Genomic DNA, 17,523 nt, shown 5'->3' with positions numbered 1-17,523 from the left:
GCTGTCCCAGATCCAGCAGGGGAAAGAACGAGTAATCGCTTACGCCAGCCGAAAACTGCGACCCACCGAGAGAAACCCGGAGAATTACAGCTCCTTTAAGCTAGAGTTCCTGGCAGTGGTGTGGGCAGTCACCGAACGTTTTAAGCACTAGCTCGCTTCTTCCCGGTTCATCGTGTACACGGATAACAACCCGTTGACACACCTGGACACAGCAAGACTCGGTGCCCTAGAGCAGAGATGGATGGCTCGTCTGTCCAACTACGAGTTCACAATCAAATACCGGGCAGGACGCTCCAATACCAACGCGGACTCCCTGTCCAGGATGCCAAATCTACCGGACGTAGGAGAAGATCCAGAGGAACTGGAAGAAGTCGAACTCCCTGCGTTCCACCGTCATGGAACTATCCAGTGTTCCCACCGGGTAGGGAGTAAGCAAGCCGCTACGTTTAACCCCTTGCCTCACTACAACTGGGCGGAAACGCAAGACAGCGACCCTGCCGTCCGGCTGGTAAAGGAGATGCTGACTCGGCCAGAGGCTCGCCTTGACCCAGACGCTCCGGAAGAAGCCAAGCAACTGTGGGCTGAGAAGAGTCGACTGTTCCTTTATAAGGGGAAGTTGTGCCGCCGAATTGTTAACTCCCGGACGCATGACCTAATCTGGCAAGTAGTGGTGCCACGAAGAGACGCAGCCATGGTGATGGAGGCATACCACGACGGGGCTGGACACTTCGGATGGAAGAAGCTGGAGTTCCTGCTGCGCGGGCGGTTCCACTGGGTAGGCATGAGGGGAACCATCGAGAGGTGGTGCAGAGACTGTGGCCCGTGCAACCTAAGAAGGAAGGACCGTGACAGCCAGAAAACTCCCCTGCAGTCCATCGTCACCCGGCAGCCATTGGAACTGGTAGCCTTGGATCATGTAAAACTGACCCCAAGCAGAAGTGGCTACGTCTACGCGCTAACCATCGTGGATCATTACTCCCGGTTCTTGGTAGTCGTCCCCGTCAAGGACTTAACGGCTCAAACAGCAGCTAGAGCCTTCCAGCAGCACTTCTGCCGTCCACACGGGTACCCGGACCAAGTGCTGACGGACCAGGGACCTGCCTTTGAAGCAGAGATCTTCCAGGAATTCTGCAATCTGTATGGCTGCCGGAAGATAAGGACGACACCCTATCATCCGCAAACTAATGGACTTTGTGAGAAAATGAACCAGGTGGTAATGGATCTTCTGAAAACGTTGCCCCTGGAAGAACGCAGTCTGTGGCCTGAGAAGCTGCCCGATCTGGTGGACCTATACAACCACATCCCGGTAGGTTCCACCAACTGTACCCCGGCTTACCTAATGAGGGCGAGACCTGGTAAGTTACCTGTTGACCTGGAAATGGGAGTCCTGACACCCGAGGACACTTCACCAGAAGCAGACTGGGACTCAGAGAGGCAGCAGCAGTACCGGAAAGTACAGGAGAGTGTGGAGCGAAGTCTCTGTCAAGCTAGGGAAAGACAAGAGAAAACTTATAACCAGTATGCTCCCGCTGTTCCCCTGGTACCCGGAGAGCAGGTCTTGAAGAGGAAAAGACGGCTCCACAAGTTGGACGACCAGTGGGAGAAGGACCCGTACACCGTACTGCCCTCAAGCCACGAGAACCCGAAGGTCTGTACCATCAGTAAAGATGGAGGGGAAACCATAGCCATTGTATCCCGGGATCACCTGAAAAAGTGTCCTGAGCAGCTACGGAACCCTGAAGAGGAACAAGAAGACCATCGACCCGTAGAGGAAAGGGAAGATATGGTTAGTACTGTGCTCGGAGACTTCCCTCGGTCTTGGACTCAAGTCAATGATGCAGTTGTGGTACCCGTACTCACCTTCCTCCAACCATCATCCCAAGTACCTACGGAGCAACCGGTAGAGCTGGAAGAACAGCCGGTCCAGGAGGCAGAAGACTCTACACAAGCAGACCCGGAAAATCAACCCTCTGCTTATAGTGAGCCTGCCATACCCCTAGTGAGCCAAAGGGCCCGTAGACAGCTGCCCAGTTTACCCTTGACAGCTCCTACACCCTGTAGTTCAGGGCCAGACAGTCAGCTCCGTAGGTCCACTAGGGCCACTAGAGGCCAGTTACCCGCACGTTGGAGGATCTAAATGTTTAAGTTATTTTATAATGTTTACCTGTTTATAGTTGCTTGTGTGTAATTTTATGTTTCTAGTTATTTATAGGAGTCTTTGGTGGATTTACCGGGAATCCTTTTTACATAGTTGGAGCGTAACCCAGGACGGACTAAAGACTGTTAAGGACTCGGGGCAGGGCAGACCCCTACCTGGTTACGTCTCCCTGTTGTGGTGAAATGGACACCTTGCTTTCTTTAAAGACTGCACCCGGTTACGGACATGCCGTGACCACCTTTATGTGTTTTTTTATTGTAATGTTATTGTTATATCTTGTTATGTTTTTCCAAAATTTGTTTAGTCCCGGAGTACTAAATTTCACTAGGGGGGAATGTGGCACCCCAGGGGTCTGGTTTCCACAGTAATGCAATATTATGTCTGAGAGCAGGTGGGAGGTCTCTTGGTCAGGAATCCTATGCATGCCACACCTCCTGCCCAGTCCTGGGAGGGGAAGAACTTCCCCTATATAAACCTGGGGCTGAGGCAGGGTTAGTGAGTAGAGAAGAAGTAGAGACAGAGAAGCAGCTATAGGAGAAGCACACCAGGAGCTCTGTGGGAGCAGTGTTACAAGGAGTCAGGGGCTGGCAGCTGCAGAGCTCGCCCTGACTGAGAAGTTATCACCGGACCCGGAGTCCGAGGCTGTGGGGATTAACTCCTATCCAGCAGCAGAAACCGACTGGCAGGGGATTGCAGGTCCTCTGGCCCAGAAGCCCGAAGGCCCGGTCACACACTTGGGACCAGCACCGCCGTCGTGGAGCGGAAGCTACTAGAAGGCCCCGAGTCACCAGCCATACGGGTGAGCACCGCACGGTACACTCAGGGACGTGGGCTACTTATACCCGCCTCTAGCAAGGTAGCCAGAAGAGTATCGTTAGTTTGGGAGGCCTACAACTCCACCTGGCCAGGGGAGATCCCATCTGCTCAAGGACTGACCAGGCCCCAATCGCTAGCCAGTACTCCGGGAGGGTCTATCTTTGTTACCAGTAAAGACCCTAAACTACACCATACCGTCTCCGAGTGGTTCCTGCTACCCCCATCATCCACGTCGGCTGCCCTGAGGCCATACCCCTCCCGTTGGGGGTTATACTACCACGCTGCACAATCCTACCACCGGCCTCAGCGGTCTGCCCTGCAGCAGCAGCTCTAAAGCTGTATTCAACGGGTGGCGTAGTCATCTAACATCTACTGCCATAGACTGCCACTGAGTTTGACACCCTGGGCACGGACCGGGTCACCGCCACAAGGACTACTACCCCTATCCAGATCCGGCTCCGGGTTTCCCCTCAACACGGCCCAGGGGGCGCGTCATAAACAGCTGTGCAGACTCAACCATCTGTGTTACCCCATACTCAGACGGGCAGCTGGAGACTTTGGAGCTGTGAGGAAGCAAGTGCGATTGGGGTGACACCTCTGAGGACTGGAGTATTTGTGATGTTGAAGTTGAGGTGGAGGAGAGCCCACTTGAAGGAGCACTTGATATCCGTTGAGGCACCTGCTGTTTTTGTGCCTCATCTGGAATTTGTAGCAATGGGCATGTCCCTAAGAAAGGGATCTTATCACATTGTCCACGAAAAGAAGTAGACATCTTAGTTTGGTTGGAAGATGGTCTTTCTTCTGCAGACGTTACTCCCCCCCACCACAGGGGGGGCTCGACCCACCAGCGGACAGGCACCAGTATTGGGAGAGGGGGGCAGGCCGTAAGGGTCCACCGCGGCTCTGGCACAAACCCGGTGACACGGAGGTCGCAAGGGCAGGAACGGACTGGCCGTGTCGGCTTCGCACTCCAGCGTAGTCCCTCTGCCCGCTCGCCCTCAAAGGGATGCGCAAGCGGCTTTTCTTCCCAGGGCTGTTACCCGCCCAGCAGGAACGTGGGGGAGCTCAGGTCGGCCTTCCACTGTACTCCCTTACCTCCCTCGCCTTCTTTCCTTCCTCCGTTCTCCATCTAACCCCTCGGCTCTGTGGTGTCCGCGCTCCCTCCAGCTCTCTCCTTCTCACAGGTGGACTACCGCGTGTATTCACACTGTGGCAAATCTTTTGGGCCCAGGCATAAGAAGTTGCCGAGGTAATGGATAATATGTGCCTCCTTAGAAACGTCCATTACAACCCATTCGAGAAAGCAACTAAACGCCTCAAATAGTGAGCAGGATCTGGAGCACCCTATGGGCAAACAGCGATCTATATAGTATGCTCCTTCCCAGAAGCAGCCCAATAGGTGGACACTATTTGGAGGCACAGGTGGTAAGTAACCGGAATGCCGAATCAATGTCTGTTTTGGCCATTAGGGTGACCCTTCCCAACTTCTTGATCCGCCTGATTGCCTTGTCAAAGGATGTACAGTATATACTACTGTACTTGGTTCCGCGTCGATGTTGTCATTTACTGACCTGCCCTTTGGATATGACAAATGGTGGATTAGTCCGAATGTATTGGGTTCCGTTTTTGGCACAACTCACAACGGGGATACCACTGCGTCTTGTAAGGAAAGTGTTCTGAATGGAACTGCCATTCTACCTAAAGATATTTCTTTTTTTAAATTTCTTGTCACGACGTCTGGGTGTTGGTAGGCTGATTTTAGATTTTTACTCCAGCCTTTCTTGATTTTAGAAGGGCATGACATGCCTATATCTGTCTCCTCCTCCTTTTACTCCTCCACCTCTTTTTTTTTCGCATGACTATATGTACTTGTCACTTTTCCATGTGTTAGTTGTGTCTTCTGAGCAGTTTGTCAGCTTTTGGACACCTTTGAAGTGTTTTCTATGTGTTTTCTATGTGTTTCTATGTGTTTTTGTTTGCCTGCCATTGATTTTAACGATGTTCGAAGGTGTTCGACGAACAGTTCGGCGAACATACGGGTGTTCGACGAACCGAACCGAACTCGAACACTACGGGGGTGGCTCAACACTAGTGATAACCAATATGCCAAGCATATCTATTTCATCTATATATGTAATAGCTAACACTGTTATCATGGTAGAACAACAGTTTATCACCGCAGGACAACAAGCAGGGTTTAGGGTGTATGATCTGGGAGGTTAGTTATGAGATTACTTTACATTGGAATTGTTATTTGGCCACTGTATTCTGGTTTTTCTTGAGCATTTACTTAAGCATTACATAACATTGCTACTTAGGCACATTCCAATACATTGTTTTTTCAGAGTATTTTATCATCTTGTGTGATGCTGATAATTAACACCATTAATCAAATGATGTAGTAATTTGTACTCTGCATGATAATAACTATATGGGGTGCAGGGTCCAAACTTAGGCCAGCACTAAAGTTAAGTACATTTTCTTCTTTTTTCATACATTCTTCTACCAATATGATTTTGGAAAGAAATATTCTTCAAAATCAGACCAAGTAAATATTTTCATCTTTCATCTGTAACATTCACACATTGCTTCATGTAGTATGTCTGCACTGTAAATGAGAAATCCCATCAGTACATCTCTCTACAAAGAGCACTTGCTGGAGGCTTGGTTTAACCTCCCAACCTCAGTGTTTGTCTGGAAAACAAATATTTGGGATGGAAAAAGTGTAAGGAATGAATTTATAATTGAAAGAGAGATAATGCAATGTGAAACATGGCTAAATATTATGTTGGATTTGTGCAACAATGCTATTTTGGATAAATCTGCACATAAAACAAATGTATTATCTACTGGATAAAGATAAAGTGGAAATTGTTGAATTTATTACTAAAATATAACTGGGCGAGCTATAATATTGTCACTGTCCAGATACACTAATCATGGGAAACAAATGTACAGAATTCAGGGATTCTCTACTGGAATAGAAAGACAAACATATAGTAACATGTATAAAACAAGATTTTCCAACTCAAACACATAACATTTTAATTAATAATAGCAATAATAATAATGGTTTTGCTTTATACAAAAACCATTCAAATCATTCACTTGCAAATGGAATCTGAGAGTAATAACGCATTTCGAACCAGACTAGCATTCTTGATCATGATCATGAAATACGTTGTTACTCTCTATAAAAAAAAATGGAAGTGTTATCATTGTGAGCTGGAACATCTGCTTAATTTACATTTGGACAACGCCTGATCAGAGTGATTCCAGCACCAACAAGCTTCCGTTACATTGGGATGGTGAGCATCTGTTACATTGGGATCTCCTGAATCAGAATTTTTTATGATTCACTTCATATGAGTTCAGCAAATGGTGTACAGCTGTCAATTTTAGCATTTGTAGAGAGCTGTAAAAAGGGGTGAACAAAAATATACCACGCCGCTCACTTGTCCTGCCCCCTGTTTGATCCACCACACATCTCCCTCCAGGACACCGTAGAGTGAAGGAAATAATTATTTGATCCTTTGTTGTTTTTGTAAGTTTGCCCACTGACAAAGACATGAACAATCTATAATTTTAAGGGTAGGTTAATTTTAACATTGAGAGATATAATATCCCAAAAAAATCAAGAAAATCACATTGTATAAATTAGATAAATTTATTTGCATTTTGCAGTGAAAAATAAGTATTTGATCCCCTACAAACCATTATGAGTTCTGGCTCCTACAGACCAGTTAGACGCTCCTAATCAACTCGTTACCTGCATTAAAGACAGCTGTCTTACATAGTAACCTGTATAAAAGACTTCAGTCCACACACTCAATTACTCAGTCAGACTCTAACCTCTACAACATGGGCAAGACCAAAGAGCTTTCTAAGGATGTCAGGGACAAGATCATAGACCCGCACAAAGCTGGATTAGGCTACAAAATCATAAGTAAGATGCTGGGTGAGAAGGAGACAACTGTTGGTGCATTGGTAAGAAAATGGAAGAAATACAAAATGACTGTCAATCGACATCGATCTGTGGCACCATGCAAAATCTCACCTCGTGGGGTATCCTTGATCATGAGAAAGATGAGAGATCAGCCTAAAACTACACGGGGGAATTTGTTAATGATCTCAAAGCAGTTGGGACCACAGTCACCAAGAAAACCATTGGTAACACATTACGCCTTAAAGGTTTAAAATCCTGCAGTGCCCGCAAGGTCCCCCTGCTCAAGAAGGCACATGTGCAGTCCCGTCTGAAGTTTGCCAATGAACACCTGGATGATTGTGTGAGTTATTGGGAGAATGTGCTGTGGTCGGATGAGACAAAACGTGAGCTCTTTGGCATCAACTCAACTCGCCATATTTGGAGGAAGAGAAATGCTGCCTATGACCCAAAGAACACCATCCCCACTGTCAAGCATGGAGGTGGAAACATTATGTTTTGGGGGAGTTTCTCTGCTAAGGGCATAGGACTACTTCACCGCATCAATGGGAGAATGGATGGAGCCATGTACCATAAAATTCCGAGTGACAACCGCCTTCCCTCCGCCAGGACATTAAAACTGGGTCATGGCTGGGTCTTCCAGCAAGACAATGACCCAAAACATACAGCCAAGGCAGCAAAGGAGTGGCTCAAAAAGAAGCACAGTAAGGTCATGGAATGGAGTTGAAGCTCCGAGTTGCCAAGCGACAGCCTGAAAATCTGAATGATTTAGAGATGATCTGCAAAGAGGAGTGGACCAAAATTCCTGCTGACATGTGCGCAACCCTCATCATCAACTGCAAAAAACATCTGACTGCTGTGCTTGCCAACAAGGGTTTTGCCACCAAGTATTAAGTGTTGCTTGCCAGAGGAATCAAATACTTATTTCTCACTGAAAAATGCAAATAAATTTATACAATGTGATTTTCTTGATTTTTTTTTGATATTCTATCTCTCAATGTTAAAATTAACCTACACTTAAAATTATAGACTGTTCATGTCTTTGTCAGTGGGCAAACTTACAAAAACAGCAAGGAATCAAATAATTATTTCCTTCACTGTATGTGTCTCTGTTGACTGTTCTGGCATCTAACGTCATGATATGCCTGAGATACTGATGACTAGACCTGATCTCATGATGCACGTTGTGATGATGGAGGCCTATTCAGTGCCAGAGTGAAGATGCCAGAAGAGGCAAAGAGGATAACGGATGCGGTGCCAAAGGGAAGAGCATGGAGGACTGGATGAGCGGCTATGGCGGCGGGACAAGTAAGTGGCAAGGTGAGTAATTTTTTTCACCTCATGTTTATTATACTCTGGGGTCTGGAGAGACCCTAAAGCATAATATGCAATACTTTATTTCCATCAAATAAGTTATCTGTAAATTTAATTTTGGCAGATTAGTTATGACTTATACACTACCATGTGCAACCTATGCATTAGGCCTCTGAGAGCATAGGGACCCACTGCTACCCTAAAAGTAAATAATAAACTTATATTTATTATGCCAATAAGTGTTATTACTTACAATCTCCATTTTTAATGTACTGACTTGAACAGTACCTGGATTGCATACGATCACACTTCTGTAGTCTTGAATATATTTTTTTTAATTTGTGATATATAATATTTATATTTTTTATTTTCAAATTTGTGTTCCAAATTTACATCATCTGCCTGTATTGTGGCAGTAATTTTCATAGTTTTATAGAGCAACAGTAAAAATATTTAACTTTGTAGATTAGATCTCTTTCCCTCTAGTGGCCTTGTAGTGTTCGTGGGGACCCTAATCTGATTATAATTGAATTTTTCGAATGAGCCATCAATATAATTATATCTAGGGATCATATCAGTACTTAATCTTCTCTCCCCTAGTGAAACTAGATCTAGATATGACACTTTCTAGAAATAACATAGATCTTGTACTCTTTTCAGATCTAAGAACCTTACTATCCATAATTAAATACAATAACCATCATCTATAGATTAGATGAATGCATTGGCTTTTACATGTTAATTCATTTTTTGTTATATATAATTAGAGATGAGCGTTGTTCTACTCGAACTGTTCACCAATCTCAAATTCGAGCTGTTTTGGGCGGTGTTCGAGCCGTTCGGCGAACACGAACAATTTGAGAAAAATTCGGCTGTTCGAGGTTATGTTCGATAACTGTTCGTGCACCAAAATCATAACTGGATTTTTTCTCAGTAATGATGAAAATTAATGTTAATACGCAGTTTGAGTGTACAGCGGGGTGGGGGGAGGGGCAGGGGATGGATCTCTGCAGGAACAATGAAGATCTCCATTTTTTTTTTCTCTTTCCCGCATTTACAGTGGGGAGGTGCAATCTGTCATCAGCAGCGCACACACGGAGCGAAGTGCTTTTTTTCACACAAGCAAGGGCATGTGTCATTGGCAGTGTATGTCACATGTCCTTGCCCTATAAGACCAAGCCATTTTCCCCGTCGCCACCATTTTCTCACTGCTGCAGCTGCGTGTTAGACGGCACCGCTGTTGCTGTGTGCGCTATACCTTGTTAATTTCAAGCCAATTTTCGCACAAATCTACAGATAGATTGGGAGTAGGGAATAGTTGTGATTGCAGTCCTTTTAAGGACTAGGTTACAGCATTTCCTACGACTTTTATCAGGCAGGTCTGTTCTCTTAAATAGATAGATTGTGGGAGTAAAGACTAATTGTAATTGGAGTCCTTTTCAGGACTAGGTTACATCAGTTCCTATCAGTTTTTGCCAGGCAGGTCTGTGCCAGTGTAACATACCTGGCGGCGTCCTTGCATGGTGGTCCATCTCCCACTGTGCAAGAGCGCGCACTTGATCTCCAGTCCAAAATGTCTCTCAGGCTTCCCTCCATGCTGTCTGTTTGTGTCTGTTTCTGCTGCTTAAGGGCGGCGCCCGATCACTTCCTGCTTTTTGTACCTGCTGTGGGTCACACCCCTTGTGCGTCCTCAGCCTATTGCTGTCTGTCACCTGGTATAGAGCTCAGCTGCTCCCATCTATTCCTGCCTGAGCATAGTGTTTCATTCAGTGTGTGCTTGCACTCTGAAGGTGCCAGGTCCCGTTCTGTGTTCTCTTGTCTGTCCTGTCTGAACACGCTCCTAGCCTGTTCCTCCTGCCTTCTAGGGGCCGAATACCTAGACCCGTTCCTGTATCTTGTCTGACCTGTCTGAACACGCTCCTAGCCTGTTCCTCCCGCCTTCTAGGGGCTGATTACCTAGACCTGCTCCTGTATCTTGTCTGTCCTGTCTGAACACGCTCCTTGCCTGTTCGTCCTGCCTCTCTGGGGGCCGTATTCCCAGACCCGCTCCTGTATTCCGCTGCAGTGTCGGTCTCCTCCGTACACTCAGTTCCAGTCTGAACTCTCTCCTATCCTTTACCTGTTTTGCCTCTATGTCCGTTCCCTTCCTTTTTCTGCAGAGTCTGAACTCGTACCTAACTCCTGCTTGTTGTCTCTGTACTCCCGTTTGTGAGTTTGTGGTCCACTCGCTACTTCTCTGCTAGTACCCTGTGGGTGTCTGGCTCTGCCTTTCCCTTCCTGTCTGTTCCGTGTGAACAGAGCCCTGTCCCCCCTACTCAGCCTAGCCTGCTCTGACTCCTTTGCTCACCGCTCCGGCGGTTCTAGCCTGCTCTGACTCCTTTGCTCACCGCTCCGGCGGTTCTAGCCTGCTCTGACTCCTTTGCTCACCGCTCCGGCGGTTCTAGTCTGCTCTGACTCCTTTGCTTACCGCTCCGGCGGTTCTAGCCTGCTCTGACTCTTTGCTCACTGCTCCGGCAGCCTTGCTCCGCTCTGACCCTTTTGCTCACTGCTCCGGCAGTCCTGTCCTGCCCTGCTTCTGCCCGCTGCTCCGGCAGTCCTGTCCTGCCCTGCTTCTGCCCGCTGCTCCGGCAGTCCTGTCCTGCCCTGCTTCTGCCCGCTGCTCCGGCAGTCCTGTCCTGCCCTGCTTCTGCCCGCTGCTCCGGCAGTCCTGTCCTGCCCTGCTTCTGCCCGCTGCTCCGGCAGTCCTGTCCTGCCCTGCTTCTGCCTGCTGCTCCGGCAGTCCTGTCCTGCCCTGCTTCTGCCCGCTGCTCCGGCAGTCCTGTCCTGCCCTGCTTCTGCCCGCTGCTCCGGCAGTCCTGTCCTGCCCTGCTTCTGCCCGCTGCTCCGGCAGTCCTGTCCTGCCCTGCTTCTGCCCGCTGCTCCGGCAGTCCTGTCCTGCCCTGCTTCTGCCCGCTGCTCCGGCAGTCCTGTCCTGCCCTGCTTCTGCCTGCTGCTCCGGCAGTCCTGTCCTGCCCTGCTTCTGCCCGCTGCTCCGGCAGTCCTGTCCTGCCCTGCTTCTGCCCGCTGCTCCGGCAGTCCTGTCCTGCCCTGCTTCTGCCCGCTGCTCCGGCAGTCCTGTCCTGCCCTGCTTCTGCCCGCTGCTCCGGCAGTCCTGTCCTGCCCTGCTTCTGCCCGCTGCTCCGGCAGTCCTGTCCTGCCCTGCTTCTGCCCGCTGCTCCGGCAGTCCTGTCCTGCCCTGCTTGTGCTCGCTGCTCCTGCAGCCCCGTCCTGCTCTGTTCTTGCCCACCGCTTCGGGCGTTCCCTCTCTGCTGTGGTTGTCTACCGCATCTGCGGTTCTGTGACCCAGTCTGTACTGGGTCTTAACCTTTCTGTGCTCCAGCCCGTCCTTTCGGCCAGTACCTCCCTGCCTGCATACTCGCCTGTATCCACCCATCTGCATACCTGCCGTGTTTGCTTACATCCACCAGTCTGTGCCAGCCTAACCTGCCTGTTCCTGAGTCCCAGTGTGTACTGGGTCCTATCCCGCCTGTGTTCCTACCTGCTAGTACCTCCCTGTCTGCACTCTAGCTGTGCTTGCCTGTACCCCTCTGCCTGTATTGTTCCTGAGTCCCAGTGTGTACTGGGTCCTATCCCGCCTGTGTTCCTACCTGCTAGTGCCTCCCTGTCTGCACTCTAGCTGCGCTTGCCTTTACCCGCCTGCCTGCATACCAGTCGTGCCTGCCTATACCCTCCAGTCTGTGCGCCAGCCTAACCAGCCTGTTCCAGTAATCCCTGTGCGGGTCAACCCCCGTGTCCGGAGTTTGACCTGGAGTAGCACCTGGTCCCTCTGCCCGGTTTCTCCCTGGTGCACTGGCGTCGTATGCCGTCGTGCCATCTTGGTCGGATCGGCCAGATACTTAGTCACGCCCCTCCAGGCACTCTCCGGTTCATGGTCCAGTGGAACCACAACACCCGCACACGCCAGTCAGTCCGGGCGTGTGCATAACAGCATGCTCAGGCCATGGTTCCCGTTGAGCCCCACGGCCTTCGCTCTCTGAGAAGTTTTCCAGCGAATACATGCATTAAAAATAAATAAATAAAATTTTTTTTTTTTTTTTCTCAGCTGAGTTCCAGGCGAATTACGCACCCGTCCAGATGGATCTATCTGCTCTCGTTCCTGCGGATCCGCCACGTTACTATGGGGATCCAAGACAAAGTCGTGCATTTGTGGAGCAATGCATGCTACACTTCAAGTTCTACCCTCTATGTTTTCCCACCGATCGGGTTAAGGTGGCATTCATTATGTCTTACCTGGCGGGTGATGCCTTGGAATGGATCAACCCCCTATATGAAACACAGGATCCGATCCTCCTTGACCTAATGGCCTTCCTGGTGGCCTTTCTAATGGTCTTCGATGATCCTAACCCGGAGGCTCCTGCTGAAGCTTCACCTCCCAATATCCCGGAGCAGCCCCGATGGGTAATGTGTGTGGGTAGCGCAATAGTCCTCCAGCCCAATGAGACTACTGTCCACCCAGAATCTTCACAGGGTGACTACGCTTTCCGGAATACATCTCCCAACCTCAAGAGGCAGTCCAGACGTGCTAGACGTAGAGGCAAGCCGTCACGCCAGGGTCTGTCCTCCCTGAGACCTCCTGACCCCAACCTTGAAGTCCCCACTGAAGCTTCATCTCCCTGTATCCCGGAGAAGCCCCAACGGGTAATGTGCATGGGTAGTGCTCCGGTTCTCCTGCCCGAAGAGACTTCTGCCCATCCAGACTCCACACAGGAGAACTTCCTGCACCCGGCATCAGATGCTTCACCCATTTTAACCGGTGTGCATGTCCAAGGATGCTCCAAAGCTGTGGTTACCTCTGAGTCTGTGCACCTCTACTACCTGGCGAAGGACCCCCTGTTGCCTCCTGAATCCTCCGGGATACCACTCGATGACAAATGGAGAGAGACTTCTCTACACTCAGTACTTGATACTTTGTCCGCTTCGTCCTGTGAGCCTGACAATCGGTACCCCAAAGTGGTAGTTACCCCCGAGTCTCTACACCCCTCCGACCAGGCGGAGGACCTCCAGTTGTCTCCAGAACCCTTCGGGGTGCTACCTGGTAGCGAAAGGACAGAGACTCTCCTATACTCTGTACCTGATACCTCGCTCGCTTCGTCCAGTGAGTCCAACCTAGTGTACTCCGAAGCAGAGGTTACTCCCGAGTCTCTACACCCCTCCGACCAGGCGGAGGACCTCCAGTTGTCTCCAGAACCCTTCGGGGTGCTACCTGGTAGCGAAAGGACAGAGACTCTCCTTTACTCTGTACCTGATACCTCGCTCGCTTCGTCCAGTGAGCCCAACCTAGTGTACTCTGAAGCAGAGGTTACCCGTGAGTCTCTACACCCTTCTGACCAGGCGGAGGACCGCCAGTTGTCTCCAGAACCCTTCGGGGTGAAACCTGGTGGTGAATGGACAGAGACTTTCCTATACTCGGTACCCGATACCTCGCCTGCTTCGTCCAGTGAGTCCGACCTAGTGTACTCTGAAGCAGATGTTTTCTCTGAGCCTCTGCACTCTTCTGACCCGGCGGAGGACCTCCAGTTGTTTCCTGAATCCTCCGGGGAACCACCAGATAACAAAGAGACAGTGACTTTTCCTCATTATGTACCTGATAACCCGTCTATTTCTTCCTGTGAGCTTGACAAGATGTACCTCGAAGCAGAGATTACCCCCAAGTCTCTGTCCCCGTCCAACCCGGTGAAGGACTTCCAGTTGTCTCCTGTACCCTCTGGGGTGCCACCTGAAAATATGTGGAGAGAGACTTCCTTGTGTGCTGTTCCTGGTACTCCACCCGTTTCGTCTGTTGCTGAGGATGGCTGGATAGGAGGTAGCATCCTAGCTAACCAGATGAGATCAGTTTTTCCTGTGGACAGTGGAAGTGATCTCCTTGAAGTGAACGACTGGTCCTCGAATTCCCTGCGGAAGATTCTGGCAGGCCTGAAGAAGAGGGGGCGTAAGGGGGGGGGGTACTGTAACATACCTGGCGGCGTCCTTGCATGGTGGTCCATCTCTCACTGTGCAAGAGCGCGCACTTGATCTCCAGTCCAAAATGTCTCTCTGGCTTCCCTCCATGCTGTCTGTTTGTGTCTGTTTCTGCTGCTTAAGGGCGGCGCCCGATCACTTCCTGCTTTTTGTACCTGCTGTGGGTCACACCCCTTGTGCGTCCTCAGCCTATTGCTGTCTGTCACCTGGTATAGAGCTCAGCTGCTCCCATCTATTCCTGCCTGAGCATAGTGTTTCATTCAGTGTGTGCTTGCACTCTGAAGGTGCCAGGTCCCGTTCTGTGTTCTCTTGTCTGTCCTGTCTGAACACGCTCCTAGCCTGTTCCTCCTGCCTTCTAGGGGCCGAATACCTAGACCCGTTCCTGTATCTTGTCTGACCTGTCTGAACACGCTCCTAGCCTGTTCCTCCCGCCTTCTAGGGGCTGATTACCTAGACCTGCTCCTGTATCTTGTCTGTCCTGTCTAAACACGCTCCTTGCCTGTTCGTCCTGCCTCTCTGGGGGCCGTATTCCCAGACCCGCTCCTGTATTCCGCTGCAGTGTCGGTCTCCTCCGTACACTCAGTTCCAGTCTGAACTCTCTCCTATCCTTTACCTGTTTTGCCTCTATGTCCGTTCCCTTCCTTTTTCTGCAGAGTCTGAACTCGTACCTAACTCCTGCTTGTTGTCTCTGTACTCCCGTTTGTGAGTTTGTGGTCCACTCGCTACTTCTCTGCTAGTACCCTGTGGGTGTCTGGCTCTGCCTTTCCCTTCCTGTCTGTTCCGTGTGAACAGAGCCCTGTCCCCCCTACTCAGCCTAGCCTGCTCTGACTCCTTTGCTCACCGCTCCGGCGGTTCTAGCCTGCTCTGACTCCTTTGCTCACCGCTCCGGCGGTTCTAGCCTGCTCTGACTCCTTTGCTCACCGCTCCGGCGGTTCTAGTCTGCTCTGACTCCTTTGCTTACCGCTCCGGCGGTTCTAGCCTGCTCTGACTCTTTGCTCACTGCTCCGGCAGCCTTGCTCCGCTCTGACCCTTTTGCTCACTGCTCCGGCAGTCCTGTCCTGCCCTGCTTCTGCCCGCTGCTCCGGCAGTCCTGTCCTGCCCTGCTTCTGCCCGCTGCTCCGGCAGTCCTGTCCTGCCCTGCTTCTGCCCGCTGCTCCGGCAGTCCTGTCCTGCCCTGCTTCTGCCCGCTGCTCCAGCAGTCCTGTCCTGCCCTGCTTCTGCCCGCTGCTCCGGCAGTCCTGTCCTGCCCTGCTTCTGCCCGCTGCTCCGGCAGTCCTGTCCTGCCCTGCTTCTGCCCGCTGCTCCGGCAGTCCTGTCCTGCCCTGCTTCTGCCCGCTGCTCCGGCAGTCCTGTCCTGCCCTGCTTCTGCCCGCTGCTCCGGCAGTCCTGTCCTGCCCTGCTTCTGCCCGCTGCTCCGGCAGTCCTGTCCTGCCCTGCTTCTGCCCGCTGCTCCGGCAGTCCTGTCCTGCCCTGCTTCTGCCCGCTGCTCCGGCAGTCCTGTCCTGCCCTGCTTCTGCCCGCTGCTCCGGCAGTCCTGTCCTGCCCTGCTTCTGCCCGCTGCTCCGGCAGTCCTGTCCTGCCCTGCTTGTGCTCGCTGCTCCTGCAGCCCCGTCCTGCTTTGTTCTTGCCCACCGCTTCGGGCGTTCCCTCTCTGCTGTGGTTGTCTACCGCATCTGCGGTTCTGTGACCCAGTCTGTACTGGGTCTTAACCTTTCTGTGCTCCAGCCCGTCCTTTCGGCCAGTACCTCCCTGCCTGCATACTCGCCTGTATCCACCCATCTGCATACCTGCCGTGTTTGCTTACATCCACCAGTCTGTGCCAGCCTAACCTGCCTGTTCCTGAGTCCCAGTGTGTACTGGGTCCTATCCCGCCTGTGTTCCTACCTGCTAGTACCTCCCTGTCTGCACTCTAGCTGTGCTTGCCTGTACCCCTCTGCCTGTATTGTTCCTGAGTCCCAGTGTGTACTGGGTCCTATCCCGCCTGTGTTCCTACCTGCTAGTGCCTCCCTGTCTGCACTCTAGCTGCGCTTGCCTTTACCCGCCTGCCTGCATACCAGTCGTGCCTGCCTATACCCTCCAGTCTGTGCGCCAGCCTAACCAGCCTGTTCCAGTAATCCCTGTGTGGGTCAACCCCCGTGTCCGGAGTTTGACCTGGAGTAGCACCTGGTCCCTCTGCCCGGTTTCTCCCTGGTGCACTGGCGTCGTATGCCGTCGTGCCATCTTGGTCGGATCGGCCAGATACTTAGTCACGCCCCTCCAGGCACTCTCCGGTTCATGGTCCAGTGGAACCACAACACCCGCACACGCCAGTCAGTCCGGGCGTGTGCATAACAGCCAGTGCTGTGCAAGTTTTTTTCACAGCATTTGGCTGAATCTAGCAAAGCTAATCCTTTTTGGCCTATTGCAGAGTGTGTTAGTCAGTGGAGTAGCCTATCTGTGTTGCAAGATATACCACCTGTGTATAGAATACCAAATTTTTTACTGCACCTAGTGAAGTAAAATCTTTTGGGCATAGCATCATTCTATTAGTCCATCTATACTGACCTCCATCAGGTTGCAAATTGAATATAATTTTTTTCTGCATCTAGCTCTGAAAAAATATTGGGCTTCTAGCTGTGTGTGGGACTTGTTGTATTAGTCCATCTATACTGACCTCCATCAGGTTGCAAACTGAATATACTTTTTTCTGCATCTACCTCTGAAAAAATATTGGGCTTCTAGCTGTGTGTGGGACTTGTTCTATTAATCCATCTATACAGACCTCCATCAGGTTGCAAACTGAATATATTTTTTTCTGCATCTACCTCTGAAAAAATATTGGGCTTCTAGCTGTGTGTGGGACTTGTTGTATTAGTCCATCTATACTGACCTTCATCAGGTTGCAAACTGAATATATTTTTTTCTGCATCTACCTCTGAAAAAATATTGGGCTTCTAGCTGTGTGTGGGACTTGTTCTATTAATCCATCTATACAGACCTCCATCAGGTTGCAAACTGAATATATTTTTTTCTGCATCTACCTCTGAAAAAATATTGGGCTTCTAGCTGTGTGTGGGACTTGTTGTATTAGTCCATCTATACTGACCTCCATCAGGTTGCAAACTGAATATATTTTTTTCTGCATCTACCTCTGAAAAAATATTGGGCTTCTAGCTGTGTGTGGGACTTGTTCTATTAATCCATCTATACAGACCTCCATCAGGTTGCAAACTGAATATATTTTTTTCTGCATCTACCTCTGAAAAAATATGTGGCCTTCTAGCAGTGTGTGGGA

Source organism: Phyllobates terribilis, unplaced genomic scaffold (genome assembly GCF_046119375.1).
Source record: "Phyllobates terribilis strain yellow unplaced genomic scaffold, ASM4611937v1 Scaffold_3__8_contigs__length_932513732, whole genome shotgun sequence".
Taxonomy (NCBI): domain Eukaryota; kingdom Metazoa; phylum Chordata; class Amphibia; order Anura; family Dendrobatidae; genus Phyllobates; species Phyllobates terribilis.
The sequence above is the reverse complement of the archived record's forward strand: the minus strand, read 5'-3'. Positions refer to the sequence as shown.